This window comes from Neolamprologus brichardi, chromosome 3, assembly GCF_056152115.1.
Source record: "Neolamprologus brichardi isolate AB-2024 chromosome 3, ASM5615211v1, whole genome shotgun sequence".
Taxonomy (NCBI): Eukaryota; Metazoa; Chordata; class Actinopteri; order Cichliformes; family Cichlidae; genus Neolamprologus; species Neolamprologus brichardi.
Window position 1 is genome coordinate 49,310,934 of NC_142106.1, and position 26,567 is coordinate 49,337,500.

At 43.7% G+C, this 26,567-nt stretch overlaps 8 non-coding genes and 18 pseudogenes across 8 annotated transcripts; 1 reads left to right on the plus strand and 25 right to left on the minus strand.

Moving 5' to 3' along the window:
* Positions 1-796: 796 nt before the first annotated feature.
* Positions 797-915, minus strand: LOC148105444 (5S ribosomal RNA; annotated as a pseudogene).
* A 560-nt stretch (positions 916-1,475) lies between these two features.
* LOC148105445 (uncharacterized) lies at positions 1,476-8,236 on the plus strand (annotated as a pseudogene).
* Positions 8,237-14,857: 6,621 nt separating this feature from the next.
* LOC148105446 (5S ribosomal RNA) lies at positions 14,858-14,966 on the minus strand (annotated as a pseudogene).
* A 390-nt stretch (positions 14,967-15,356) lies between these two features.
* LOC148105447 (5S ribosomal RNA) lies at positions 15,357-15,475 on the minus strand (annotated as a pseudogene).
* A 390-nt stretch (positions 15,476-15,865) lies between these two features.
* LOC148105448 (5S ribosomal RNA) lies at positions 15,866-15,984 on the minus strand (annotated as a pseudogene).
* Positions 15,985-16,335: 351 nt separating this feature from the next.
* On the minus strand, positions 16,336-16,454 carry LOC148105449 (5S ribosomal RNA). Its single transcript, XR_015718969.1, has one exon. It is a non-coding gene; the product is annotated as a 5S ribosomal RNA (ribosomal RNA).
* Positions 16,455-16,805: 351 nt separating this feature from the next.
* LOC148105450 (5S ribosomal RNA) lies at positions 16,806-16,924 on the minus strand. Its single transcript, XR_015718871.1, has one exon. It is a non-coding gene; the product is annotated as a 5S ribosomal RNA (ribosomal RNA).
* Positions 16,925-17,314: 390 nt separating this feature from the next.
* LOC148105451 (5S ribosomal RNA) lies at positions 17,315-17,434 on the minus strand (annotated as a pseudogene).
* A 390-nt stretch (positions 17,435-17,824) lies between these two features.
* Positions 17,825-17,943, minus strand: LOC148105452 (5S ribosomal RNA). Its single transcript, XR_015718872.1, has one exon. It is a non-coding gene; the product is annotated as a 5S ribosomal RNA (ribosomal RNA).
* Positions 17,944-18,333: 390 nt separating this feature from the next.
* Positions 18,334-18,452, minus strand: LOC148105453 (5S ribosomal RNA; annotated as a pseudogene).
* Positions 18,453-18,803: 351 nt separating this feature from the next.
* LOC148105454 (5S ribosomal RNA) lies at positions 18,804-18,922 on the minus strand. Its single transcript, XR_015718873.1, has one exon. It is a non-coding gene; the product is annotated as a 5S ribosomal RNA (ribosomal RNA).
* A 384-nt stretch (positions 18,923-19,306) lies between these two features.
* LOC148105455 (5S ribosomal RNA) lies at positions 19,307-19,425 on the minus strand (annotated as a pseudogene).
* A 390-nt stretch (positions 19,426-19,815) lies between these two features.
* Positions 19,816-19,934, minus strand: LOC148105456 (5S ribosomal RNA; annotated as a pseudogene).
* Positions 19,935-20,324: 390 nt separating this feature from the next.
* Positions 20,325-20,443, minus strand: LOC148105457 (5S ribosomal RNA). Its single transcript, XR_015718875.1, has one exon. It is a non-coding gene; the product is annotated as a 5S ribosomal RNA (ribosomal RNA).
* Positions 20,444-20,872: 429 nt separating this feature from the next.
* LOC148105458 (5S ribosomal RNA) lies at positions 20,873-20,991 on the minus strand (annotated as a pseudogene).
* A 351-nt stretch (positions 20,992-21,342) lies between these two features.
* LOC148105459 (5S ribosomal RNA) lies at positions 21,343-21,461 on the minus strand (annotated as a pseudogene).
* Positions 21,462-21,851: 390 nt separating this feature from the next.
* Positions 21,852-21,970, minus strand: LOC148105460 (5S ribosomal RNA; annotated as a pseudogene).
* Positions 21,971-22,360: 390 nt separating this feature from the next.
* Positions 22,361-22,479, minus strand: LOC148105461 (5S ribosomal RNA). Its single transcript, XR_015718876.1, has one exon. It is a non-coding gene; the product is annotated as a 5S ribosomal RNA (ribosomal RNA).
* Positions 22,480-22,908: 429 nt separating this feature from the next.
* LOC148105462 (5S ribosomal RNA) lies at positions 22,909-23,027 on the minus strand (annotated as a pseudogene).
* A 351-nt stretch (positions 23,028-23,378) lies between these two features.
* LOC148105463 (5S ribosomal RNA) lies at positions 23,379-23,497 on the minus strand (annotated as a pseudogene).
* A 390-nt stretch (positions 23,498-23,887) lies between these two features.
* On the minus strand, positions 23,888-24,006 carry LOC148105464 (5S ribosomal RNA; annotated as a pseudogene).
* Positions 24,007-24,396: 390 nt separating this feature from the next.
* LOC148105465 (5S ribosomal RNA) lies at positions 24,397-24,515 on the minus strand. The gene has a single exon (XR_015718693.1). It is a non-coding gene; the product is annotated as a 5S ribosomal RNA (ribosomal RNA).
* Positions 24,516-24,905: 390 nt separating this feature from the next.
* Positions 24,906-25,024, minus strand: LOC148105466 (5S ribosomal RNA; annotated as a pseudogene).
* Positions 25,025-25,414: 390 nt separating this feature from the next.
* Positions 25,415-25,533, minus strand: LOC148105467 (5S ribosomal RNA). The gene has a single exon (XR_015718694.1). It is a non-coding gene; the product is annotated as a 5S ribosomal RNA (ribosomal RNA).
* A 390-nt stretch (positions 25,534-25,923) lies between these two features.
* LOC148105468 (5S ribosomal RNA) lies at positions 25,924-26,032 on the minus strand (annotated as a pseudogene).
* A 351-nt stretch (positions 26,033-26,383) lies between these two features.
* Positions 26,384-26,502, minus strand: LOC148105469 (5S ribosomal RNA; annotated as a pseudogene).
* Positions 26,503-26,567: the final 65 nt, after the last annotated feature.

The following is a 26,567-nucleotide window of genomic DNA, read 5'->3' on the forward strand; positions in this document are numbered from 1 at the left end:
TGTGTGTAGAGTTTTGCAAAAATAGCCAATAGTTACAAAAAATGTGCTTAAGCTATCAGAAAAAACTGTAAATCCCATCGAGGAGTTCTTCTCTGCCTGGCGCTGGAAAGTGTACGACCGTCATCCTCATCAACAGGTAGCCCTTTTACAGGCAATGGAGGAGGCATGTGGAGATATTGACCAGGCATCATGTCAGGCCTGGATACGGCATTCAAGGAGATATTTTCTCCAGTGCCTTGGACTGGAGGATATCGCATGCGATGTGGACGAAATTTTGTGGCCGGACCCAGAAAGACGACATGATGTAGGCTGATTGTCTTTTTTTTTCCTTTTTTTTGTGAAATTCCTATTTTGTGTTCTGACTTTGTCTTGGTTTTGATGAGTGTGAATAAAGACCAATACTTGAAGTTTGGATCCTTGTATGTTTACATGACACTATGACAAAAGTGTGACCTCAAATTGACATCTGTACACAGAGAAAGAAAAAGCCAGATGTGTTTTGTATTCATACCATCAGTGTGCAGTTGGCGCATTGTGTGCTTAGTAGATGATGGCTTGTGTGTACTGTTTGATACGAAATCACCATTTTTACGAAGGTGTGAAGAGTTAATCTAGCTGTGTTCGCTTTTGCAAGAGAACTACAATGTTTTGATAATTGGGTGACAGGTTTTCTTATTTGTGTGTAGAGTTTTGCAAAAATAGCCAATAGTTACAAAAAATGTGCTTAAGCAATCAGAAAAAACTGTAATACACCCCTTCTCTGGATCAAAAGCAGTTCAGTGACATGAAAATGAAAGGCTTACAGCACCAGGTATTCCCAGGCAGTCTCCCATCCTAGCACTAACCAACCCCAGCCCTGCTTAGCTTCCGAGATCAGACGAGGTCAGGCGTGCTCAGGGTGGTATGGCCGTAAGCTGCTGCCCACTGCACAATGTGTCAATTTATGGAATCAAGTGATGAGGTGGCCAGTACCTGAAGTTACGAACACAATCCTATAACTACGGTGGCCCTGAAGTGCAAATCACACCAACAAATTGCTAAACACAACAACAAAATTGAGAGGCCCTGAAGTGCAAATCACACCAACAAATTGCTAAACACAACAACAAAATTGAGAAACACAAAAACAAATGGAGAATCACAAAACAAAATTGAGAAGCACAAAAACAATACTGAGAATCACAAAATCAAATTAAGAAGCACAAAAACAAAATTGAGAAGCACAAAAACAAAATAAGAATCACAAAAACAAATTAAGAAGCACAAAAACAAAATTGAGAAGCACAAAAACAAAACTGAGAATCACAAAATCAAATTAAGAAGCACAAAAACAAAATTGAGAAGCACAAAAACAAAAGAAGAATCACAAAAACAAATTGAGAAACACAATTACGTTAAGAAAACCGGAAAGGGTAGGTACCATTCGGCAACAGGAGACATCACTGATTGGATGTCCGCGCTGTTCGTCTTTGGAACCGGAAGTTACTCTGCCTGTAGCGCATTTCGTTTGAAGAAGAACGGCGGAATGTTTTGTCCTAGCTGTGGGAAAAAGCTGGTTGAGGAGTCACCGAACTTTTGCAGCGGCTGTGGCGAGAGGCTTTATCACGCATCTTGCATCGGAGACACTTCACTCCCATTGAGTAAGTTAATAAGCATAATAAAATGTTAGTTATTAATTGATTTATTAGCCTAGCGTTAGCTGTTTCCAGACCATAGCAGACCAGAGGGCTGTTCCACTAAGCGAGCTCAGAAAATCGAGGCTCATTTGAAAATGCACGCAGCTGTCAAAATGACTGCTCAAGACCTTTCTAGTAGTGAAGGTTTGAAGGCAGTTCTAGTGTTAACAAACCTCGCAGCTAGGGTGCCACGGACCAGACTTGTCCACAAGCATATTGCATAATGAATGAGCAGAAAGACTGCAGGTTAGCCTCGTTGCTGGAACCGAATTTGGGGCAATCGAGCCTGGATTTTCAGAGTGAGCCTGGCTTTTGGGATTAGCTTGCTTCGTGGAACAGTCCTCTGAGCATTTCCACAACTGAAACGATAATAAATTAGTTCATTTATTATGTTTGGTTAACTTTAGGAACTAACACTATTATGTGTCTATACATTAAAACTTACTGGTGTAGAATTGTATTGGTCAGTAGTATCAGTTGCATTGTCATTCCTTGGTAGAAATTTTCTAGTGAGATTATTCAGTGTTGTCCTTATTTGCGTGTTGTGTGGACAATGGAATGTCACATGAATTAATGTCTTTAATGTGTGACATTGTAGTACATTTTTCCTTTGTTTCCCTTTAGCATCACAGACTACCTCAAACTGCCCGACTCCAACCTTCAGCACCTTCATAGAATACAGAAAAAAGAAAAATGAAGAGAGGCAAAAGTTTTCTGAAGGGAGGAAGGGCTTAAAGAAAAAGGAAAAAAGAAAGGTTCAGGTAGTTTGGCTAGCTCAGTCTGAAAACAAGTTGAGGTTAATTTTCTAATGACATTCTTTTGTTATTCCTTAGGGGAGTTGTGTAGAAAATGTTCAGTGTAGTAAAGCTATCCAGAATAAGAACAATTGTTTACGAGTAATTGTACATTTAGGTTGTCAGGAAGATCCCTCTTTTGCAGTTAATAAATATTCAAGTTTGAATAGATCTGCTTAGAGTCATATTAGTATCTACTTGGCCCATTGTTCATGTCTTTTTCCTTACAGATAAATGTCGGCTTGATGACCATTAAAAAGGGTGGTTTGAAGCCATACCGTGGAAAAACTATTTTCCTAACAACAGACCCTGACGCTACTGCCACAAGTCTGCTCAATCAAGCTGTTAAAAAAATGAAGGACTTTAACAAAGATCTAAAAGATGGACCTTTCCTTCTTCTGTATCCGGATGGCACTGAGGTCATTACTGTCCCTGGAACACAAAGACCATTTACACTTGAGGCTTATAAGGCTGAAGTTGGCAAGCCTTATCAAAGAATCACTGTTTTCATCTGCTTGAAGAGTGACTTTGAAGATGGTAAGCTGCTAATGTTTGTTTGGATTTTGACACACATTCCCTTAGTTCCAACAACTGCTAATTTTGAAATTGTGAAATGATAACATTACGCATAAAGCACCCAAGTCAATAGCATACCTACATAAAAATGGTGAATGGCCTGTATTTGATATAGCACCTTCTAGGGTTCTACAACCCCCCCAAGACACTTCACAACAAAACCAGTCATTCACCCACACACATTCACACACTGCTGGTGATTAGCTACAATGTGGACACAACTGTCCTGGGATTCACTGACTGAAGCAAGGCTGCTGTACACAGATGCCACCTATCCCTCCCACTACCACCACCTGGCATGGAGGGTGAAGTGTCTTGCCCAAGGACACAACGACTGCGACAGACTGAGCAGGGCTCAAACCTTCAACCTTTTGATTACAGGGCGGGCTTTTAACTCCTCTGCCACCATTGCTCCCTAAATTAGCTTGTATATGTTATGTTTCTTCCTGGAAACATGAAATTCAGCCATTTTTGGATCTACTGAGTCATGAGTTTTCAATGCTAACTTTATGCCTTTCGTATTAATCTATTATTGATGATCAAATAAAGTTTCATACATTAGTATGAATTTAGTTAGCTTAGCTTGATTTGTTTTCATGTTTTGTAGTTGGAGAAAATTTAGACTTGTCTGACTCTGACCCAGAGATTGTTATTAAAAGGCCCTCTGAGTTTGATCTTGCTGATACACTGGTAAGTACAATTTAAAATTTTCTATAGAGTTTTCTTGTTGTTTAGCCACCACCATTTGCCTCAGTTCAGTAAAACAGTTAATAGTTATATGTGAAATACATTTTGTGTGTGTGTGTGCGTGCTCGCGTGTGTTTGTTTGTTTGTTTGTTTGTTTGTTTGTTTGTTTGTTTCAGCCATGGGAACTTCAACATGAAAGCAGTCCTTTACAGAAAGCGGCAGAATATGAGTAAGTGATATTTTAAGAACATGTAATCTTTTACTGTTTTTTGCCTACACTTTGTATTAATGAGATATACACTTTTGTCATTCATTCTGTATATGGTTTTTGGAACATGGACTACATAATACTTGTATTGCTTGTTTCTTAATCAAGATGCTTAAATATTTTCAAAGTGTCAATTAATATTTTCACAGTACACAACAATAATGCTTTTCTTTGTTCTCTAAGGAAGGGTGCTGGGGATCTTGTGCTTGCTAATGAAGTACAACAGGTAAAAAACTTTTTTATTTGTAAAACAGTGCAGCAGACAATCTCCACCGCCTTTACTTTGCAATTAGATAACGATTCACTGTTTGCTTATTCATTGTTATTATACAATGCATTTCACATCCTCAATTTTCATACTATCAATAGATTATAACATCCACCCCTTAAAGGTACAATAAGTCATACTACATGAAATAATCACAAAGCAGTCTAATGTCTCAATCATGTTGGAAAGAAGGTTACATTGAAACTGTGTATGACTCGTCTTTGTCATCTAGAATCTTCTGGCGCTGATCCGTAGCCATGAAACTCATGGAACGAGAGGAGGGAGAGTCACTCGTTTGTTTATAAAGATAGACTGCAGTACACAAATTTGACCACAGGATGTTATTCTTATTTCATTCTTACTTATTGTACCTTTAGATAATCTATTGGGATAGGGAACCTAAGGTACATCCATCTACTTCCGGACCATGGGTCCCCTACTGCTAAAAAAATAGGAGTCTATGAGCCAATAAAAATTATTTTCTGATCCCGTTTGCTGTGTGCCATGGATTTAAAATATGATGTCCGTGAAGTATATAAACACATTTTGATGCCAAAAAGTGCTTAAGCGACAGGTGGCAAAGGTTATTTTAGGTTTTGTTTGAAAAGACGTGGCGAAATGTAAATGTTCGTCTCACAAAATTGACATCATCGAACCAGACACAGAGAAGAGGAAAAGCTTAGTTTTGTTTAGCGAGCTTCGAATCCTTCTTCCAGGATGATGTGGAGAAAACCACTATAAATCTGGCCATGTGATAATTAGCAGCTACGCTGGGGGAGAAAAGCTTCTGAGGCGACGTCATATTTGTGACATCTGACTTGTAGTCATTTTAATGACGAATTTTTACAAGCTAACAAACCTCAAATTACATTACAGACATAGTCGAAACACAATTATTTATTATTTAAATTGAAGTACAACATATGTGTGATTCAGAGAGTAAGGCAAAGCAGACCAGAAAATAACTTTTATAGCTCCATTCACTTCCATTCATTTTTCTTTTGTTCAGGGACCCATGAGCAGACCAGAAGGGGAGGAGACTTAGGCTCCCTATATTAAAATAATTATCAATTGGTCAAATATGAATTTTCATTCATCCTCATTTCTGTATTTCCAGGTCATAGATTTGGAAGAAGAAAACGATACAGGCACTACTGAATGCCTCACTGTCGAGAGCTCCTGTTACAGGTGCGTTGTATCTTGAGTAATTATTCCAGAGGGTTTCACAAAATATATACACACAATTATTATAAATGTATGTAGTTTGACTCTTTTACATTAGATTCTTCAGAAAAAAAAAATAGTAGAATCGTTCTATAAAACTGGAACTGCATGTTTATGCATTTGTCTTTTTGCATCTACACTTTGTGTACATGTTTTCACTCTGCAGAAACTACACACAGCTGTTTGAACCGATTGTGATTGATGATGAAGATCCTACTCCTAACGAAGCCAAAGCTGAGCCCCCAGAAGAACCTGTGTTAGTAATTTAAACATTTGAATCCAATTAACCGCCATCTTGTTCTGTACAAGACATCATGCAATCATGAGAGAAGTATATACACCTTTAAAAAATAAGTTTCCCTTTTTTTTTTTAGAGACACCAATTTGCAGGCACATGAAATTATTGCAAATTTGGCACTGGAACTTGACCACAAGAAGGTCAGCAGGTTCAATATATCAAGGTCAGCTGTATGGGATGGAGCTGTTAGAGGATTTCGACGCAGCACATACTCTGACAACTACGACATGTTCATCAAGTTTACAGTTTTTTCTGATTGCTTAAGCACATTTTTTGTAACTATTGGCTATTTTTGCAAAACTCTACACACAAATAAGAAAACCTGTCACCCAATTATCAAAACATTGTAGTTCTCTTGCAAAAGCGAACACAGCTAGATTAACTCTTCACACCTTCGTAAAAATGGTGTTTTCGTATCAAACAGTACACACAAGCCATCATCTACTAAGCACACAATGCGCCAACTGCACACTGATAGTATGAATACAAAACACATCTGGCTTTTGCTTTTTCTGTGCACAAGGTAGGCTATGTCAGTTTGAGCTCATACTTTTGTCATAGATCCGTAAGCATAGAGGGATCCAAACTTCAAGTACTGGTGTTTATTCACACACATCAAAACAAACACAAGTGTTTATTTCCAAGTATAGGATTATTTGCAATCGCCATATTGACTATATGGGTTTCTTGGTCTGCAGTGAACATGCTTCCTCTGCCCCAGCATCTGGTTGTCTAGCAATTCTGTAAAGTAACAATTTCAGTATTTTTACATCTATGGTATTGTTGTGTTTCTCATCAGCATATGGCAGTGCTACAAATCTTAGTGCAAAGTGACTGTACTAACTGATTCTCATTTCAAAATATCCTTATGATGCTTGCTACAGTGTAGCGGCTTGAGTTAGGCTGGACCCGTTGGCCAGCTCCCCTCAGGGTCATTCCACAGTTGATTACATGGTCCACTATTGTAGCTCTGATGTCATCAGCAATTCTATTTCTTACTCTTCTTACCCTTCCTCTCCCCCCTCCTCGTCCTCCTCTCCCCCCTCCTCGTCCTCATCTTGCTCCTCCTTGTCCTTGTCGTCCTCTTCTTCCTACTTCTTCACCTCCACGTCCTCTTCCTCGGCCTCCTCTACTTCTCACTCTTCCTGCTCCCTCCATTGTACTCCACACACAGAGCTTACCTGTATTATAGTGCTTAGGCTGATTGCAAAGTGAACTAATTATCTAAAAAAGTTTTCACATGTGACAGTGTGCCAGACAGTTGGCAAAATAGTGTAAATAATGGCCTTAAATGTGTATAGTTTTGCTAGGAGTGCATTGATCATTTGGAAATTGAGTGTAAAGCAGTGAGTTGTGTTTACAGTTCTGCAAAAAGAGTGCTGTGCAGTGGATTGTAGCTACAGGTTTGCAAAGTGTGTGTTACAAAATTGCAAACTGAGTGCAAAGCAGTGTTTGTGCTTTTAGATTTGCAAACTCAGTGAGTGGTTTTGCTATAAGTATTAATAGTTTTAGAAATTGTGCTGTAAGAATCACAGTTAGGGTTTAAGCATTCAGAAAAAACTGTAATGATGATGCTGGCAGCTTTGAAGAAGGTTTGGATACAGGTGGCCCGAGGCGTGAATTCCTCACACTTCTTATGGGCAGTCTGAGAAATCGCCCCATCTTTGATGGACCTCCAGAGAGCCGTTATCTTGTATATAATTCAAGAGGTGGATGTTTTCTCCGTAATTATTACAATGGAAATTTTAATAAAAATTGGCTTATTTTTTTCATTAGCATATTTAATAGCAATTAACCATGATAATTATGTGCCCTGTATAACAGCTGCCAGGCAAGATGAGTACTTTTTAGCAGGAAAGATGATCGCTGTATCCATTGTGCATGGGGGACCAGCACCACATTTCCTCTCCAAGAACCTGGTCAACCACATCACAGGGAATCAGAGTTTCAGCGCCACTGTAGAAGATGTGCAAGATGAGGAGATCACAAAAGTTCTACATCAGGTAGAAAATTACCTAGGCTCAGGGAATGGGTTTACTTAGAAGACACTTGGGGCCAGTTTAAAAGATTTAATCAGGATAAAAGTTATCCGGGTTGGATCATATCTTGAAAGTAGGTTCAAGGTAGATTCTGTAATCTGAAAGGACAGATTTCCACCTCCCAACAACACAAGTGAAATAACAAATTGATTATTTTTTTAATCCAATGTTTGAATGAATCATAAAAGTAGTGAAAATTATATTTTTGTTTTTCTTACAGTAAACCTTTTTTTTTTTTTTTTATAGGTCCTGAAAGCTGAATCAGAGGAGTCTTTGCATAATCTTATTTTGCAAAACAGCACAATCTTCCAAACTGCTGGATGAGAGCAGTGAGAAACAAGCATTTGTGGAGGAGTACCTCAGATGGTACATCCTTGAAAGAAACCAAAGTGTCATTCAACGGTAAACTCATTACTCCTTTTACAGTTTTTTCTGATTGCTTAAGCACATTTTTTGTAACTATTGGCTATTTTTGCAAAACTCTACACACAAATAAGAAAACCTGTCACCCAATTATCAAAACATTGTAGTTCTCTTGCAAAAGCGAACACAGCTAGATTAACTCTTCACACCTTCGTAAAAATGGTGTTTTCGTATCAAACAGTACACACAAGCCATCATCTACTAAGCACACAATGCGCTAACTGCACACTGATGGTATGAATAAAAAACACATCTGGCTTTTGCTTTCTCTGTGCACAAGGTAGGCTATGTCAGTTAACTTCAAGTACTATTACAGTTTTTTCTGAATGCTTAAACCCTAACTGTGATTCTTATAGCACAATTCCTAAAACTATTAATACTTATAGCAAAACCACTCACTGAGTTTGCAAATGTAAAAGCACAAACACTGCTTTGCACTCAGTTTGCAATTTTGTAACACACACTTTGCAAAACTGTAGGCACAACTCACTGCTTACACTCAATTACCAAATTTCCAACACACTCCTAGCAAAATTATACACATGTATCGCTATCATTAACACTATTTTGCCAACTGTCTGGCACACTTTCACTTGTGAAAACTTTTTTAGATAATTAGTTCACTTTGCAATCAGCCTAAGCACTATAATACAGGTAAGCTCTGTGTGTGGAGTACAATGGAGGGAGCAGGAAGAGTGAGAAGTAGAGGAGGCCGAGGAAGAGGACGTGGAGGTGAAGAAGTAGGATGAAGAGGACGACAAGGACAAGGAGGAGCAAGAGGAGGATGAGAAGGGGGGAGAGGAGGACGAGGAGGGGGGAGAGGAAGGGTAAGAAGAGTAAGAAATAGAATTGCTGATGACATCAGAGCTACAATAGTGGACCATGTAATCAACCGTGGAATGACCCTGAGGGAAGCTGGCCAACGGGTTCAGCCTAACTCGAGCCACTACTCTGTAGCAAGCATCATAAGGACATTTTGAAATGAGAATCAGTTAGTACAGTCACTTTGCACTAAGATTTGTAGCACAACAACACCATAGATGTAAAAATACTGAAATTGTTACTTTACAGAATTGCTAGACGACCAGATGCTGGGGGCAGAGGAAGCATGTTCACTGCAGAACAAGAAACCCATATAGTCAATATGGCGATTGCAAATAATCCTATACTTGGAAATAAACACTTATGTTTGTTTTGATGTGTGTGAATAATAGTACTTGAAGTTAATAGACATAGCCTACCTTGTGCACAGAGAAAGCAAAAGCCAGATGTGTTTTTTATTCATACCATCAGTGTGCAGTTAGCGCATTGTGTGCTTAGTAGATGATGGCTTGTGTGTACTGTTTGATACGAAAACACCATTTTTACGAAGGTGTGAAGAGTTAATCTAGCTGTGTTCGCTTTTGCAAGAGAACTACAATGTTTTGATAATTGGGTGACAGGTTTTCTTATTTGTGTGTAGAGTTTTGCAAAAATAGCCAATAGTTACAAAAAATGTGCTTAAGCAATCAGAAAAAACTGTATTCACACACATCAAAACAAACATAAGTGTTTATTTCCAAGTATAGGATTATTTGCAATCGCCATATTGACTATATGGGTTTCTTGTTCTGCAGTGAACATGCTTCCTCTGCCCCCAGCATCTGGTCGTCTAGCAATTCTGTAAAGTAACAATTTCAGTATTTTTACATCTATGGTATTGTTGTGCTACAAATCTTAGTGCAAAGTGACTGTACTAACTGATTCTCATTTCAAAATGTCCTTATGATGCTTGCTACAGAGTAGTGGCTCGAGTTAGGCTGAACCCGTTGGCCAGCTTCCCTCAGGGTCATTCCACGGTTGATTACATGGTCCACTATTGTAGCTCTGATGTCATCAGCAATTCTATTTCTTACTCTTCTTACCCTTCCTCTCCCCCCTCCTCGTCCTCCTCTACCCCCTTCTCATCCTCCTCCTGCTCCTCCTTGTCCTTGTCGTCCTCTTCATCCTACTTCTTCACCTCCACGTCCTCTTCCTCGGCCTCCTCTACTTCTCACTCTTCCTGCTCCCTCCATTGTACTCCACACACAGAGCTTACCTGTATTATAGTGCTTAGGCTGATTGCAAAGTGAACTAATTATCTAAAAAAGTTTTCACAAGTGAAAGTGTGCCAGACAGTTGGCAAAATAGTGTTAATGATAGCCATACATGTGTATAATTTTGCTAGGAGTGTGTTGGAAATTTGGTAATTGAGTGTAAGCAGTGAGTTGTGCCTACAGTTTTGCAAAGTGTGTGTTACAAAATTGCAAACTGAGTGCAAAGCAGTGTTTGTGCTTTTAGATTTGCAAACTCAGTGAGTGGTTTTGCTATAAGTATTAATAGTTTTAGGAATTGTGCTATAAGAATCACAGTTAGGGTTTAAGCATTCAGAAAAAACTGTAAATTCAGGATGGCCAGTTGCTCATCACAGCAGCCACTGACATTTTCAGACCTTCAGATGTATATGAAAAAACTGATTTAGTAGCATCCGTGTGATCTGATGAACAACAAGTTAATTCCTGAGCCACTGTTGCACGCTATTAACCTTTTGACACTAGAACTCTAATTTAGTATACATTTATTGTTCACAATGACCCATAATAATCATAGTCATGCAACATGATTAATTTTTCAGTTATTTATAAAAAGAGGTGAGCCCTTGTTTGACACACTTGTTTATTCCAGTGTGAAAGCACTATTTTTTTTTAAATGCTGAAATCCCAATGAGCTCTTCTTTTTTTGCTGTCACAGTTAATTTCTGAGCACTATGGATTGTTTTTGTGTATGAGTGATTCTATGCATTTGAAATCTGTCCAAATTTATAATGAAAGATCTAGTAGGTAAAGACATTTAAACACAATTTAGAAGACTGCAATAGTTATAGCTATAAACCAATTATTAGTTATTTGTCTATCCTTTGCAGATTTAAAGATGGACTGGAAAGTCTGAATTTTTTAAGTGCACTGCAACAACATTCCAGTGTGCTGGCCCCACTCCTATGCTTCTCTGCCAAGGCCCTGACTGCTTCAGAACTGGAGAGCATGTTCAGACCAGATCTCAGCCCAGCAGGAAGCAACAAGCGGCATAAGGAGGTCCTAACACTTGGCTTTTGGGCAGATTATCTCCTTGATTGTGAAGGTTTGAATGGCCGTTTTTATTTGTTTATAGTTTTATGAAAGGAGAGGTAAGGAATTTAATTTTCTGTAATGTACTACAGTGTTTACTTTCTTCTTTCAGAGAAGGCAACAGCAGTGTGCCTGGAAGATTTGATGATGTTTGCCACAGGGCTGACGGCAGTTCCACCGGCAGGAATGACACCACCACCATGCATCCAGTTTTTAAGTGATTCGCCTTTTCCAGTTGCAAACACCTGTGCAAATACTCTGAAGCTACCCATCTGTGACTCATACAGCATCTTTAAGGCCAACATGGACTTTGGAATTCAAAATGCTCCAGGATTTGGATGTTCTTAAATCAGCAAGGTCATCAAGTTACAGTTACTGAGTTACCCTGTTAGGTTCAGCTGCCGTTGGCACACTACTTAACACATTCATGTGACAAGCAACTTCCATATTGTTAAACATTTAGTTGTTTTAGTTGTTTTTTCTGAATATTGTATGTTGGAAAAGTGACAGAAATGCTGGACACTATTTGTAAATGGTTTTATTAAAGAAAATTTTAAATGTTTCCTTGTGGTTAAATGTTAATATTTAAATCCATGCCAGTTGCTGTATATTATGAACAATATTATATTCAATTTAGCAAGAGGGAAAGGAAACACTACTAACATTAAAAAATGAAGGAAAAACAGAAGGGCTGGAGCACTCAAGTAAGTCCAAAGGTTTTATTATGTGCAAAAAAAGGAAAGAAACTAACGTTTCGACACCGTGTGTGTCTTCGTCAGAGTAACTCTGACAAATGTCATTACAAACTGAAGTTCAGTTGGTATCTAAAACCCAGCTATGTCCTTCAGGGCCAAATACAGTTCTGTGGCCGATTCCCAGTCTTGTGGCTGCTGCAGTGTGTTTTGTTGTACAGCCTGTTGTAAATATTCCTCAATGTTTGGATCACCACACAATCCAACCGGTAGCCCCTCCTCGGGAAACACATCCAGTTCCCTCTCCTCAACAGCAAATCCACAGTCTCTTGAACCATATCTGCAAAATGAAAATAGAACAGTGAAGGATTTTTTGCTGACAATATGGAACTATATAAATCAACGCATGCAGTGAAATGTTATAAACTGCTCTATCATACTTATGTGTAAAATTATGAATATATATTAACCAACTTAAGCAATAACAACACCTTGCATTTAGTTTGATGCAAAAGGTTAATTCATTTTGTTAAGAACTCAAATACCTGTGAGGCAAGAGATAGAGTTCGTTTGGAATCCCCCCTGGACACGATGCAAGTCTGCTTGGCCGGATCCTGTGTTTGTTCCAGAGGTCTTTGCATTCATCCAGGTCTTTCTGTAGAACCCCTCTGAAGCAGAATCTCAGCAAGCATTGGTGTTCGTGGCTTCCATTTAAGTTTCCAGAGTCTCTTAGGTCTCCAAAAAGGTCCATCCAAAACTGAGACCTGGGTATATAATTAATATTTAAGAATCAATTTAGCTTTGTTCTTGGTCATTTTATAGGGTTTGTTACATTTTGGTCCCATTTAAAACATGCCACAAGTGGATGTCAAACAAAGTAATGCATATTAGTTTTCCATAAATATTGTAGCGACCCTGCAGTAATGTTCTTGTTAAAAATGCTGTATTCTTTTCACTCTGTTCTGTGTGTTGATTGTGAGGAGTGGAGAGTTTGGTCTGAGTTTTTCATTTTGTATTGGCGTCGTTAAATCTAGGCAAGCATGATCATTTCGGCACAACAGCTGACAGTGACCATTTTGAGTTCCTGCAATAAAGTGACGGCTGTTAACGTCTATCTCATCCAACTTTTCAACACGTCCAGCAGGACGCTACTCTATTTTCTTAAATGCATGTAAAAAAAAAAAAAAACGATCTGATCAGCTTTCACTGTAGCTTACACCTACCAGACACAAATGTACCCACCTTCCTCTTCTGAAATAAGACCACCATGACTCGATGCGCTGATTCCCAGTAGATGATCCGTAACTGTGGCTTGACGATCCAGCATAATAGTCCGTGTGCGCGTGACGGAGGGTACACTGTATTGCTGCCATAGTCCCATTCTCAGTCCCGAAGTCTGTTCGTAATCTCATTGGTATCACACCAAGACTCTTTACACAGTTTATATAATTGTGAGCTATAACAGCCGGGTTGTTGTTTGTTGCTCCACACACAAGCCACATCAGTCTTCTTGAAAAGCCATCTATACATCCTGACAGGGCCAAGCCAAAGGGTTTCAGTTTATCATAGCCATCTACATGCCATATGTAATTGGGCCCCATGGAGTGATACGTGCGTCTTGTGAACCTCCTTCGAGTTCTCAGAGCGATTCCTTGAGGATTTAGTTGTCTCAACAGCCTCATAACTACATCACGCTTGACACGCAGCTTGTGTTTTTGTTTGAGAACTTGCCACATGGTCCGATATCCAAACAATTGTCCTGGTCCTCGAAGCTCGGACAAAATGGCACGCCTCACCTCAGGAAGTGGAGAATAGTTGCCTCGTCTGTACAGTCCAGATTCTTTTAAATGCGTTTTCAGTGTACGCATACTAATTGAAATGTCACGATTACACTTGAGCATATCCAGTATCACCTCGCATGTATGTCCTGAATCAAAATATTCTCGAATAGCGACAGCTATGTTTGGGTCACCGCTAATGTTCATGTTTGAAAAAAATGCGCTACAGGCAGAGTAACTTCCGGTTCCAAAGATGAACAGCGCGGACGTCCAATCAGTGACGTCTCCTGTTGCCGACTGGTACCTACCCTTTCCGGTTTTCTTAATGAAATTGTGCTTCTCATTTTGTTTTTGTGATTCTTCTTTTGTTTTTGTGCTTCTTAATTTGATTTTGTGATTCTCAGTTTTGTTTTTGTGCTTCTTAATTTGATTTTGTGATTCTCAGTTTTGTTTTTGTGCTTCTCAATTTTGTTTTTGTGCTTCTTAATTTGATTTTGTGATTCTCAGTTTTGTTTTTGTGCTTCTTAATTTGATTTTGTGATTCTCAGTTTTGTTTTTGTGCTTCTCAATTTTGTTTTTCTGCTTCTCAATTTTGTTTTTGTGCTTCTCAATTTTGTTTTGTGATTCTCCATTTGTTTTTGTGTTTCTCAATTTTGTTGTTGTGTTTAGCAATTTGTTGGTGTGATTTGCACTTCAGGGCCTCTCAATTTTGTTGTTGTGTTTAGCAATTTGTTGGTGTGATTTGCACTTCAGGGCCACCGTATATAACCCTACCTGCATGCTTGCCTAATACCCTAACCCAAAGACTCAGTTTAGCATTTATCCAGCAGCACTGGCCCTGGTGTGTTGTAGGTGGCCTCAGCCAGCAGAACAAGACATTGGTGAAAACAGCCAAAAGCAATGTCGTTAATGTGCCCTCATTAATGGGCAGCTTCTTTGGGTCTTTTAATACACCCCTTCTCTGGATCAAAAGCAGTTCAATGACATGAAAGGCTTACAGCACCAGGTATTCCCAGGAAGTCTCCCATCCAAGTACTAACCAAGCCCAGCCCTGCTTAGCTTCCGAGATTAGGCATGCTCAGGGTGGTATGGCCGTAAGCAGCTGGTCACAGCACAATGTGTCAATTTATGGAATCAAGTGATGAGGTGGCCAGTACCTGAAGTTACGAACACAATCCTATAACCCTACCTGCATGCTTGCCTAATACCCTAAGCCAAAGACTCAGTTTAGCATTTATCCAGCAGCACAGGCCCTGGATTTTTGAAGATGGCCTCAGGAACCAGCACAGGGCCTGGTGTGGTGTAGTTAGCCTCGGCCAGCAGCACTGGCCCTGGTGTGTTGTAGGTGGCCTCAGCCAGCAGAACAAGACATTGGTGAAAACAGCCAAAAGCAATGTCGTTAATGTGCCCTCATTAATGGGCAGCTGCTTTGGGTCTTTTAATACACCCCTTCTCTGGATCAAAAGCAGTTCAATGACATGAAAATGAAAGGCTTACAGCACCAGGTATTCCCAGGCAGTCTCCCATCCAAGTACTAACCAAGCCCAGCCCTGCTTAGCTTCCGAGATCAGACGAGGTCAGGCGTGCTTAGGGTGGTATGGCCGTAAGCTGCTGCCCACAGCACAATGTGTCAATTTATGGAATCAAGTGATGAGGTGGCCAGTACCTGAAGTTACGAACACAATCCTATAACCCTACCTGCATGCTTGCCTAATACCCTAAGCCAAAGACTCAGTTTAGCATTTATCCAGCAGCACAGGCCCTGGATTTTTGAAGATGGCCTCAGGAACCAGCACAGGGCCTGGTGTGGTGTAGTTAGCCTCGGCCAGCAGCACTGGCCCTGGTGTGTTGTAGGTGGCCTCAGCCAGCAGAACAAGACATTGGTGAAAACAGCCAAAAGCAATGTCGTTAATGTGCCCTCATTAATGGGCAGCTGCTTTGGGTCTTTTAATACACCCCTTCTCTGGATCAAAAGCAGTTCAATGACATGAAAATGAAAGGCTTACAGCACCAGGTATTCCCAGGCAGTCTCCCATCCAAGTACTAACCAAGCCCAGCCCTGCTTAGCTTCCGAGATCAGACGAGGTCAGGCGTGCTATGGGTGGTATGGCCGTAAGCTGCTGCCCACAGCACAATGTGTCAATTTATGGAATCAAGTGATGAGGTGGCCAGTACCTGAAGTTACGAACACAATCCTATAACCCTACCTGCATGCTTGCCTAATACCCTAACCCAAAGACTCAGTTTAGCATTTATCCAGCAGCATGGGCCCTGGATTTTTGAAGATGGCCTCAGGAACAAGCACAGGGCCTGGTGTGGTGTAGATGGCCTCAGCCAGCAGAACAAGACATTGGTGAAAACAGCCAAAAGCAATGTCGTTAATGTGCCCTCATTAATGGGCAGCTGCTTTGGGTCTTTTAATACACCCCTTCTCTGGATCAAAAGCAGTTCAATGACATGAAAATGAAAGGCTTACAGCACCAGGTATTCCCAGGCAGTCTCCCATCCAAGTACTAACCAAGCCCAGCCCTGCTTAGCTTCCGAGATCAGACGAGGTCAGGCGCGCTCAGGGTGGTATGGCCGTAAGCTGGGGCCCACAGCACAATGTGTCAATTTATGGAATCAAGTGATGAGGTGGCCAGTACCTGAAGTTACGAACACAATCCTATAACCCTACCTGCATGCTTGCCTAATACCCTAACCCAAAGACTCAGTTTAGCATTTATCCAGCAGCACGGGCCCTGGATTTTTGAAGATGGCCTCAGGAACCAGCACAGGGCCTGGTGTGTTGTAGGTGGCCTCAGCCAGCAGAACAAGACATTGGTGAAAACAGCCAAAAGCAATGTCGTTAATGTGCCCTCATTAATGGGCAGCTGCTTTGGGTCTTTTAATACACCCCTTCTCTGGATCAAAAGCAGTTCAATGAGATGAAAATGAAAGGCTTACAGCACCAGGTATTCCCAGGCAGTCTCCCATCCAAGTACTAACCAAGCCCAGCCCTGCTTAGCTTCCGAGATCAGACGAGGTCAGGCGTGCTCAGGGTGGTATGGCCGTAAGCTGCTGCCCACAGCACAATGTGTCAATTTATGGAATCAAGTGATGAGGTGGCCAGTACCTGAAGTTACGAACACAATCCTATAACCCTACCTGCATGCTTGCCTAATACCCTAAGCCAAAGACTCAGTTTAGCATTTATCCAGCAGCACAGAGCCTGGATTTTTGAAGATGGCCTCAGGAACCAGCACAGGGCCTGGTGTGGTGTAGTTAGCCTCGGCCAGCAGCACTGGCCCTGGTGTGTTGTAGGTGGCCTCAGCCAGCAGAACAAGACATTGGTGAAAACAGCCAAAAGCAATGTCGTTAATGTGCCCTCATTAATGGGCAGCTGCTTTGGGTCTTTTAATACAGCCCTTCTCTGGATCAAAAGCAGTTCAATGACATGAAAGTGAAAGGCTTAAAGCACCAGGTATTCCCAGGCAGTCTCCCATCCAAGTACTAACCAAGCCCAGCCCTGCTTAGCTTCCGAGATCAGACGAGGTCAGGTGTGCTCAGGGTGGTTTTTGCCGTAAGCTGCTGCCCACAGCACAATGTGTCAATTTATGGAATCAAGTGATGAGGTGGCCAGTACCTGAAGTTACAAACACAATCCTATAACCCTACCTTCATGCTTGCCTAATACCCTAAGCCAAAGACTCAGTTTAGCATTTATCCAGCAGCACAGGCCCTGGATTTTTGAAGATGGCCTCAGGAACTAGCACAGGGCCTGGTGTGGTGTAGTTAGCCTCGGCCAGCAGCACTGGCCCTGGTGTGTTGTAGGTGGCCTCAGCCAGCAGAACAAGACATTGGTGAAAACAGCCAAAAGCAATGTCGTTAATGTGCCCTCATTAATGGGCAGCTGCTTTGGGTCTTTTAATACACCCCTTTTCTGGATCAAAAGCAGTTCAATGACATGAAAATGAAAGGCTTACAGCACCAGGTATTCCCAGGCAGTCTCCCATCCAAGTACTAACCAAGCCCAGCCCTGCTTAGCTTCCGAGATCAGACGAGGTCAGGCGTGCTCAGGGTGGTATGGCCGTAAGCTGCTGCCCAGAACACAATGTGTCAATTTATGGAATCAAGTGATGAGGTGGCCAGTACCTGAAGTTACGAACACAATCCTATAACCCTACCTTCATGCTTGCCTAATACCCTAAGCCAAAGACTCAGTTTAGCATTTATCCAGCAGCACAGGCCCTGGATTTTTGAAGATGGCCTCAGGAACCAGCACAGGGCCTGGTGTGGTGTAGTTAGCCTCGGCCAGCAGCACTGGCCCTGGTGTGTTGTAGGTGGCCTCAGCCAGCAGAACAAGACATTGGTGAAAACAGCCAAAAGCAATGTTGTTAATTTGCCCTCATTAATGGGCAGCTGCTTTGGGTCTTTTAATACACCCCTTCTCTGGATCAAAAGCAGTTCAATGACATGAAAATGAAAGGCTTACAGCACCAGGTATTCCCAGGCAGTCTCCCATCCAAGTACTAACCAAGCCCAGCCCTGCTTAGCTTCTGAGATCAGACGAGGTCAGGGGTGCTCAGAGTGGTATGGCCGTAAGGTGCTGCCCACAGCACAATGTGTCAATTTATGGAATCAAGTGATGAGGTGGCCAGTACCTGAAGTTACGAACACAATCCTATAACCCTACCTGCATGCTTGCCTAATACCCTAACCCAAAGACTCAGTTTAGCATTTATCCAGCAGCACGGGCCCTGGATTTTTGAAGATGGCCTCAGGAACCAGCACAGGGCCTGGTGTGTTGTAGGTGGCCTCAGCCAGCAGAACAAGACATTGGTGAAAACAGCCAAAAGCAATGTCGTTAATGTGCCCTCATTAATGGGCAGCTGCTTTGGGTCTTTTAATAGACCCCTTCTCTGGATCAAAAGCAGTTCAATGACATGAAAATGAAAGGCTTACAGCACCAGGTATTCCCAGGCAGTCTCCCATCCAAGTACTAACCAAGCCCAGCCCTGCTTAGCTTCCGAGATCAGACGAGGTCAGGCGTGCTCAGGGTGGTATGGCCGTAAGCTGCTGCCCACAGCACAATGTGTCAATTTATGGAATCAAGTGATGAGGTGGCCAGTACCTGAAGTTACGAACACAATCCTATAACCCTACCTGCATGCTTGCCTAATACCCTAAGCCAAAGACTCAGTTTAGCATTTATCCAGCAGCACAGGCCCTGGATTTTTGAAGATGGCCTCAGGAACCAGCACAGGGCCTGGTGTGGTGTAGTTAGCCTCGGCCAGCAGCACTGGCCCTGGTGTGTTGTAGGTGGCCTCAGCCAGCAGAACAAGACATTGGTGAAAACAGCCAAAAGCAATGTCGTTAATGTGCCCTCATTAATGGGCAGCTGCTTTGGGTCTTTTAATACACCCCTTCTCTGGATCAAAAGCAGTTCAATGCCATGAAAGGCTTACAGCACCAGGTATTCCCAGGCAGTCTCCCATCCAAGTACTAACCAAGCCTAGCCCTGCTTAACTTCCGAGATCAGACGAGGTCAGGCGTGCTCAGGGTGGTATGGCCGTAAGGTGCTGCCCACAGCACAATGTGTCAATTTATGGAATCAAGTGATGAGGTGGCCAGTACCTGAAGTTACGAACACAATCCTATAACCCTACCTGCATGCTTGCCTAATACCCTAAGCCAAAGACTCAGTTTAGCATTTATCCAGCAGCACAGGCCCTGGATTTTTGAAGATGGCCTCAGGAACCAGCACAGGGCCTGGTGTGGTGTAGTTAGCCTCGGCCAGCAGCACTGGCCCTGGTGTGTTGTAGGTGGCCTCAGCCAGCAGAACAAGACATTGGTGAAAACAGCCAAAAGCAATGTCGTTAATGTGCCCTCATTAATGGGCAGCTGCTTTGGGTCTTTTAATACACCCCTTCTCTGGATCAAAAGCAGTTCAATGACATGAAAATGAAAGGTTTACAGCACCAGGTATTCCCAGGCAGTCTCCCTTTCAAGTACTAACCAAGCCCAGCCCTGCTTAGCTTCCGAGATCAGACGAGGTCAGGCGTGCTCAGGGTGGTATGGCCGTAAGCTGCTGCCCACAGCACAATGTGTCAATTTATGGAATCAAGTGATGAGGTTGCCAGTACCTGAAGTTACGAACACAATCCTATAACCCTACCTGCATGCTTGCCTAATACCCTAAGCCAAAGACTCAGTTTAGCATTTATCCAGCAGCACAGGCCCTGGATTTTTGAAGATGGCCTCAGGAACCAGCACAGGGCCTGGTGTGGTGTAGTTAGCCTCGGCCAGCAGCACTGGCCCTGGTGTGTTGTAGGTGGCCTCAGCCAGCAGAACAAGACATTGGTGAAAACAGCCAAAAGCAATGTCGTTAATGTGCCCTCATTAATGGGCAGCTGCTTTGGGTCTTTTAATACACCCCTTCTCTGGATCAAAAGCAGTTCAATGACATGAAAATGAAAGGCTTACAGCACCAGGTATTCCCAGGCAGTCTCCCATCCAAGTACTAACCAAGCCCAGCCCTGCTTAGCTTCCGAGATCAGACGAGGTCAGGCGTGCTCAGGGTGGTATGGCCGTAAGCTGCTGCCCACAGCACAATGTGTCAATTTAGGGAATCAAGTGATGAGGTGGCCAGTACCTGAAGTTACGAACACAATCCTATAACCCTACCTGCAGGCTTGCCTAATACCCTAAGCCAAAGACTCAGTTTAGCATTTATCCAGCAGCACAGGCCCTGGATTTTTGAAGATGGCCTCAGGAACCAGCACAGGGCCTGGTGTCTTGTAGTTAGCCTCGGCCAGCAGCACTGGCCCTGGTGTGTTGTAGTTAGCCTCGGCCAGCAGCACTGGCCCTGGTGTGTTGTAGGTGGCCTCAGCCAGCAGAACAAGACATTGGTGAAAACAGCCAAAAGCAATGTCGTTAATGTGCCCTCATTAATGGGCAGCTGCTTTGGGTCTTTTAATACACCCCTTCTCTGGATCAAAAGCAGTTCAATGACATGAAAATGAAAGGCTTACAGCACCAGGTATTCCCAGGCAGTCTCCCATCCAATTACTAACCAAGCCCAGCCTTGCTTAGTTTCCGAGATCAGACGAGGTCAGGCGTGCTCAGGGTGGTATGGCCGCAAGGTGCTGCCCACAGCACAATGTGTCAATTTATGGAATCAAGTGATGAGGTGGCCAGTACCTGAAGTTACGAACACAATCCTATAACCCTACCTGCATGCTTGCCTCATACCCTAACCCAAAGACTCAGTTTAGCATTTATCCAGCAGCACGGGCCCTGGATTTTTGAAGATGGCCTCAGGAACCATCACAGGTCCTGGTGTGTTGTAGGTGGCCTCAGCCAGCAGAACAAGACATTGGTGAAAACAGCCAAAAGCAATGTCGTTAATGTGCCCTCATTAATGGGCAGAAGCTTTGGGTCTTTTAATACACCCCTTCTCTGGATCAAAAGCAGTTCAATGACATGAAAATGAAAGGCTTACAGCACCAGGTATTCCCAGGCAGTCTCCCATTCAAGTACTAACAAAGCCCAGCCCTGCTTAGCTTCCGAGATCAGACGAGGTCAGGCGTGCTCAGGGTGGTATGGCCGTAAGCTGCTGCCCACAGCACAATGTGTCAATTTATGGAATCAAGTGATGAGGTGGCCAGTACCTGAAGTTACGAACACAATCCTATAACCCTACCTGCATGCTTGCCTAATACCCTAAGCCAAAGACTCAGTTTAGCATTTATCCAGCAGCACAGGCCCTGGATTTTTGAAGATGGCCTCAGGAACCAGCACAGGGCCTGGTGTGGTGTAGTTAGCCTCGGCCAGCAGCACTGGCCCTGGTGTGTTGTAGGTGGCCTCAGCCAGCAGAACAAGACATTGGTAAAAACAGCCAAAAGCAATGTCGTTAATGTGCCCTCATTAATGGGCAGCTGCTTTGGGTCATTTAATACACCCCTTCTCTGGATCAAAAGCAGTTCAATGACATGAAAATGAAAGGCTTAAAGCACCAGGTATTCCCAGGCAGTCTCCCATCCAAGTACTAACCAAGCCCAGCCCTACTTAGCTTCCGAGATCAGACGAGGTCAGGCGTGCTCAGGGTGGTATGGCCGTAAGCTGCTGCCCACAGCACAATGTGCCAATTTATGGAATCAAGTGATGAGGTTGCCAGTACCTGAAGTTACGAACACAATCCTATAACCCTACCTGCATGCTTGCCTAATACCCTAAGCCAAAGACTCAGTTTAGCATTTATCCAGCAGCACAGGCCCTGGATTTTTGAAGATGGCCTCAGGAACCAGCACAGGGCCTGGTGTGGTGTAGTTAGCCTCGGCCAGCAGCACTGGCCCTGGTGTGTTGTAGGTGGCCTCAGCCAGCAGAACAAGACATTGGTGAAAACAGCCAAAAGCAATGTCGTTAATGTGCCCTCATTAATGGGCAGCTGCTTTGGGTCTTTTAATACACCCCTTCTCTGGATCAAAAGCAGTTTAATGACATGAAAATGAAAGGCTTACAGCACCAGGTATTCCCAGGCAGTCTCCCATCCAAGTACTAACCAAGCCCAGCCCTGCTTAGCTTCCGAGATCAGACGAGGTCAGGCGTGCTCAGGGTGGTATGGCCGTAAGCTGCTGCCCACAGCACAATGTGTCAATTTAGGGAATCAAGTGATGAGGTGGCCAGTACCTGAAGTTACGAACACAATCCTATAACCCTACCTGCAGGCTTGCCTAATACCCTAAGCCAAAGACTCAGTTTAGCATTTATCCAGCAGCACAGGCCCTGGATTTTTGAAGATGGCCTCAGGAACCAGCACAGGGCCTGGTGTCTTGTAGTTAGCCTCGGCCAGCAGCACTGGCCCTGGTGTGTTGTAGTTAGCCTCGGCCAGCAGCACTGGCCCTGGTGTGTTGTAGGTGGCCTCAGCCAGCAGAACAAGACATTGGTGAAAACAGCCAAAAGCAATGTCGTTAATGTGCCCTCATTAATGGGCAGCTGCTTTGGGTCTTTTAATACACCCCTTCTCTGGATCAAAAGCAGTTCAATGACATGAAAACGAAAGGCTTACAGCACCAGGTATTCCCAGGCAGTCTCCCATCCAATTACTAACCAAGCCCAGCCTTGCTTAGCTTCCGAGATCAGACGAGGTCAGGCGTGCTCAGGGTGGTATGGCCGCAAGGTGCTGCCCACAGCACAATGTGTCAATTTATGGAATCAAGTGATGAGGTGGCCAGTACCTGAAGTTACGAACACAATCCTATAACCCTACCTGCATGCTTGCCTCATACCCTAACCCAAAGACTCAGTTTAGCATTTATCCAGCAGCACGGGCCCTGGATTTTTGAAGATGGCCTCAGGAACCATCACAGGTCCTGGTGTGTTGTAGGTGGCCTCAGCCAGCAGAACAAGACATTGGTGAAAACAGCCAAAAGCAATGTCGTTAATGTGCCCTCATTAATGGGCAGAAGCTTTGGGTCTTTTAATACACCCCTTCTCTGGATCAAAAGCAGTTCAATGACATGAAAATGAAAGGCTTACAGCACCAGGTATTCCCAGGCAGTCTCCCATTCAAGTACTAACAAAGCCCAGCCCTGCTTAGCTTCCGAGATCAGACGAGGTCAGGCGTGCTCAGGGTGGTATGGCCGTAAGCTGCTGCCCACAGCACAATGTGTCAATTTATGGAATCAAGTGATGAGGTGGCCAGTACCTGAAGTTACGAACACAATCCTATAACCCTACCTGCATGCTTGCCTAATACCCTAAGCCAAAGACTCAGTTTAGCATTTATCCAGCAGCACAGGCCCTGGATTTTTGAAGATGGCCTCAGGAACCAGCACAGGGCCTGGTGTGGTGTAGTTAGCCTCGGCCAGCAGCACTGGCCCTGGTGTGTTGTAGGTGGCCTCAGCCAGCAGAACAAGACATTGGTAAAAACAGCCAAAAGCAATGTCGTTAATGTGCCCTCATTAATGGGCAGCTGCTTTGGGTCATTTAATACACCCCTTCTCTGGATCAAAAGCAGTTCAATGACATGAAAATGAAAGGCTTAAAGCACCAGGTATTCCCAGGCAGTCTCCCATCCAAGTACTAACCAAGCCCAGCCCTACTTAGCTTCCGAGATCAGACGAGGTCAGGCGTGCTCAGGGTGGTATGGCCGTAAGCTGCTGCCCACAGCACAATGTGCCAATTTATGGAATCAAGTGATGAGGTTGCCAGTACCTGAAGTTACGAACACAATCCTATAACCCTACCTGCATGCTTGCCTAATACCCTAAGCCAAAGACTCAGTTTAGCATTTATCCAGCAGCACAGGCCCTGGATTTTTGAAGATGGCCTCAGGAACCAGCACAGGGCCTGGTGTGGTGTAGTTAGCCTCGGCCAGCAGCACTGGCCCTGGTGTGTTGTAGGTGGCCTCAGCCAGCAGAACAAGACATTGGTGAAAACAGCCAAAAGCAATGTCGTTAATGTGCCCTCATTAATGGGCAGCTGCTTTGGGTCTTTTAATACACCCCTTCTCTGGATCAAAAGCAGTTCAATGACATGAAAATGAAAGGCTTACAGCACCAGGTATTCCCAGGAAGTCTCCCATCCAAGTACTAACCAAGCCCAGCCCTGCTTAGCTTCCGAGATCAGACGAGGTCAGGCGTGCTCAGGGTGGTATGGCCGTAAGCTGCTGCCCACAGCACAATGTGTCAATTTATGGAATCAAGTGATGAGGTGGCCAGTACCTGAAGTTACGAACACAATCCTATAACCCTACCTGCATGCTTGCCTAATACCCTAAGCCAAAGACTCAGTTTAGCATTCATCCAGCAGCACAGGCCCTGGATTTTTGAAGATGGCCTCAGGAACCAGCACAGGGCCTGGTGTGGTGTAGTTAGCCTCGGCCAGCAGCACTGGCCCTGGTGTGTTGTAGGTGGCCTCAGCCAGCAGAACAAGACATTGGTGAAAACAGCCAAAAGCAATGTCTTTAATGTGCCCTCATTAATGGGCAGCTGCTTTGGGTCTTTTAATACACCCCTTCTCTGGATCAAAAGCAGTTCAATGACATGAAAGTGAAAGGTTTACAGCACCAGGTATTCCCAGGCAGTCTCCCATCCAAGTACTAACCAAGCCCAGCCCTGCTTTGCTTCCGAGATCAGACGAGGTCAGGCGTGCTCAGGGTGGTATGGCCGTAAGCTGCTGCCCAGAACACAATGTGTCAATTTATGGAATCAAGTGATGAGGTGGCCAGTACCTGAAGTTACGAACACAATCCTATAACCCTACCTGCAGGCTTGCCTAATACCCTAAGCCAAAGACTCAGTTTAGCATTTATCCAGCAGCACAGGCCCTGGATTTTTGAAGATGGCCTCAGGAACCAGCACAGGGCCTGGTGTGGTGTAGTTAGCCTCGGCCAGCAGCACTGGCCCTGGTGTGTTATAGGTGGCCTCAGCCAGCAGAACAAGACATTGGTGAAAACAGCCAAAAGCAATGTCGTTAATGTGCCCTCATTAATGGGCAGCTGCTTTGGGTCTTTTAATACACCCCTTCTCTGGATCAAAAGCAGTTCAATGACATGAAAATGAAAGGCTTACAGCACCAGGTATTCCCAGGAAGTCTCCCATCCAAGTACTAACCAAGCCCAGCCCTGCTTAGCTTCCGAGATCAGACGAGGTCAGGCGTGCTCAGGGTGGTATGGCCGTAAGCTGCTGCCCACAGCACAATGTGTCAATTTATGGAATCAAGTGATGAGGTGGCCAGTACCTGAAGTTACGAACACAATCCTATAACCCTACCTGCATGCTTGCCTAATACCCTAAGCCAAAGACTCAGTTTAGCATTTATCCAGCAGCACAGGCCCTGGATTTTTGAAGATGGCCTCAGGAACCAGCACAGGGCCTGGTGTGGTGTAGTTAGCCTCGGCCAGCAGCACTGGCCCTGGTGTGTTGTAGGTGGCCTCAGCCAGCAGAACAAGACATTGGTGAAAACAGCCAAAAGCAATGTCGTTAATGTGCCCTCATTAATGGGCAGCTGCTTTGGGTCTTTTAATACACCCCTTCTCTGGATCAAAAGCAGTTCAATGACATGAAAATGAAAGGCTTACAGCAACAGGTATTCCCAGGCAGTCTCCCATCCAAGTACTAACCAACCCTAGCCCTGCTTAGCTTCCGAGATCAGGCGTGCTCAGGGTGGTATGGCCGTAAGCTGCTGCCCAAAGCACAATGTGTCAATTTATGGAATCAAGTGATGAGGTGGCCAGTAGATGAAGTTACGAACACAATCCTATAACCCTACCTGCATGCTTGCCTCATACCCTAACCCAAAGACTCAGTTTAGCATTTATCCAGCAGCACGGGCCCTGGATTTTTGAAGATGGCCTCAGGAACCATCACAGGTCCTGGTGTGTTGTAGGTGGCCTCAGCCAGCAGAACAAGACATTGGTGAAAACAGCCAAAAGCAATGTCGTTAATGTGCCCTCATTAATGGGCAGAAGCTTTGGGTCTTTTAATACACCCCTTCTCTGGATCAAAAGCAGTTCAATGACATGAAAATGAAAGGCTTACAGCACCAGGTATTCCCAGGCAGTCTCCCATTCAAGTACTAACAAAGCCCAGCCCTGCTTAGCTTCCGAGATCAGACGAGGTCAGGCGTGCTCAGGGTGGTATGGCCGTAAGCTGCTGCCCACAGCACAATGTGCCAATTTATGGAATCAAGTGATGAGGTGGCCAGTACCTGAAGTT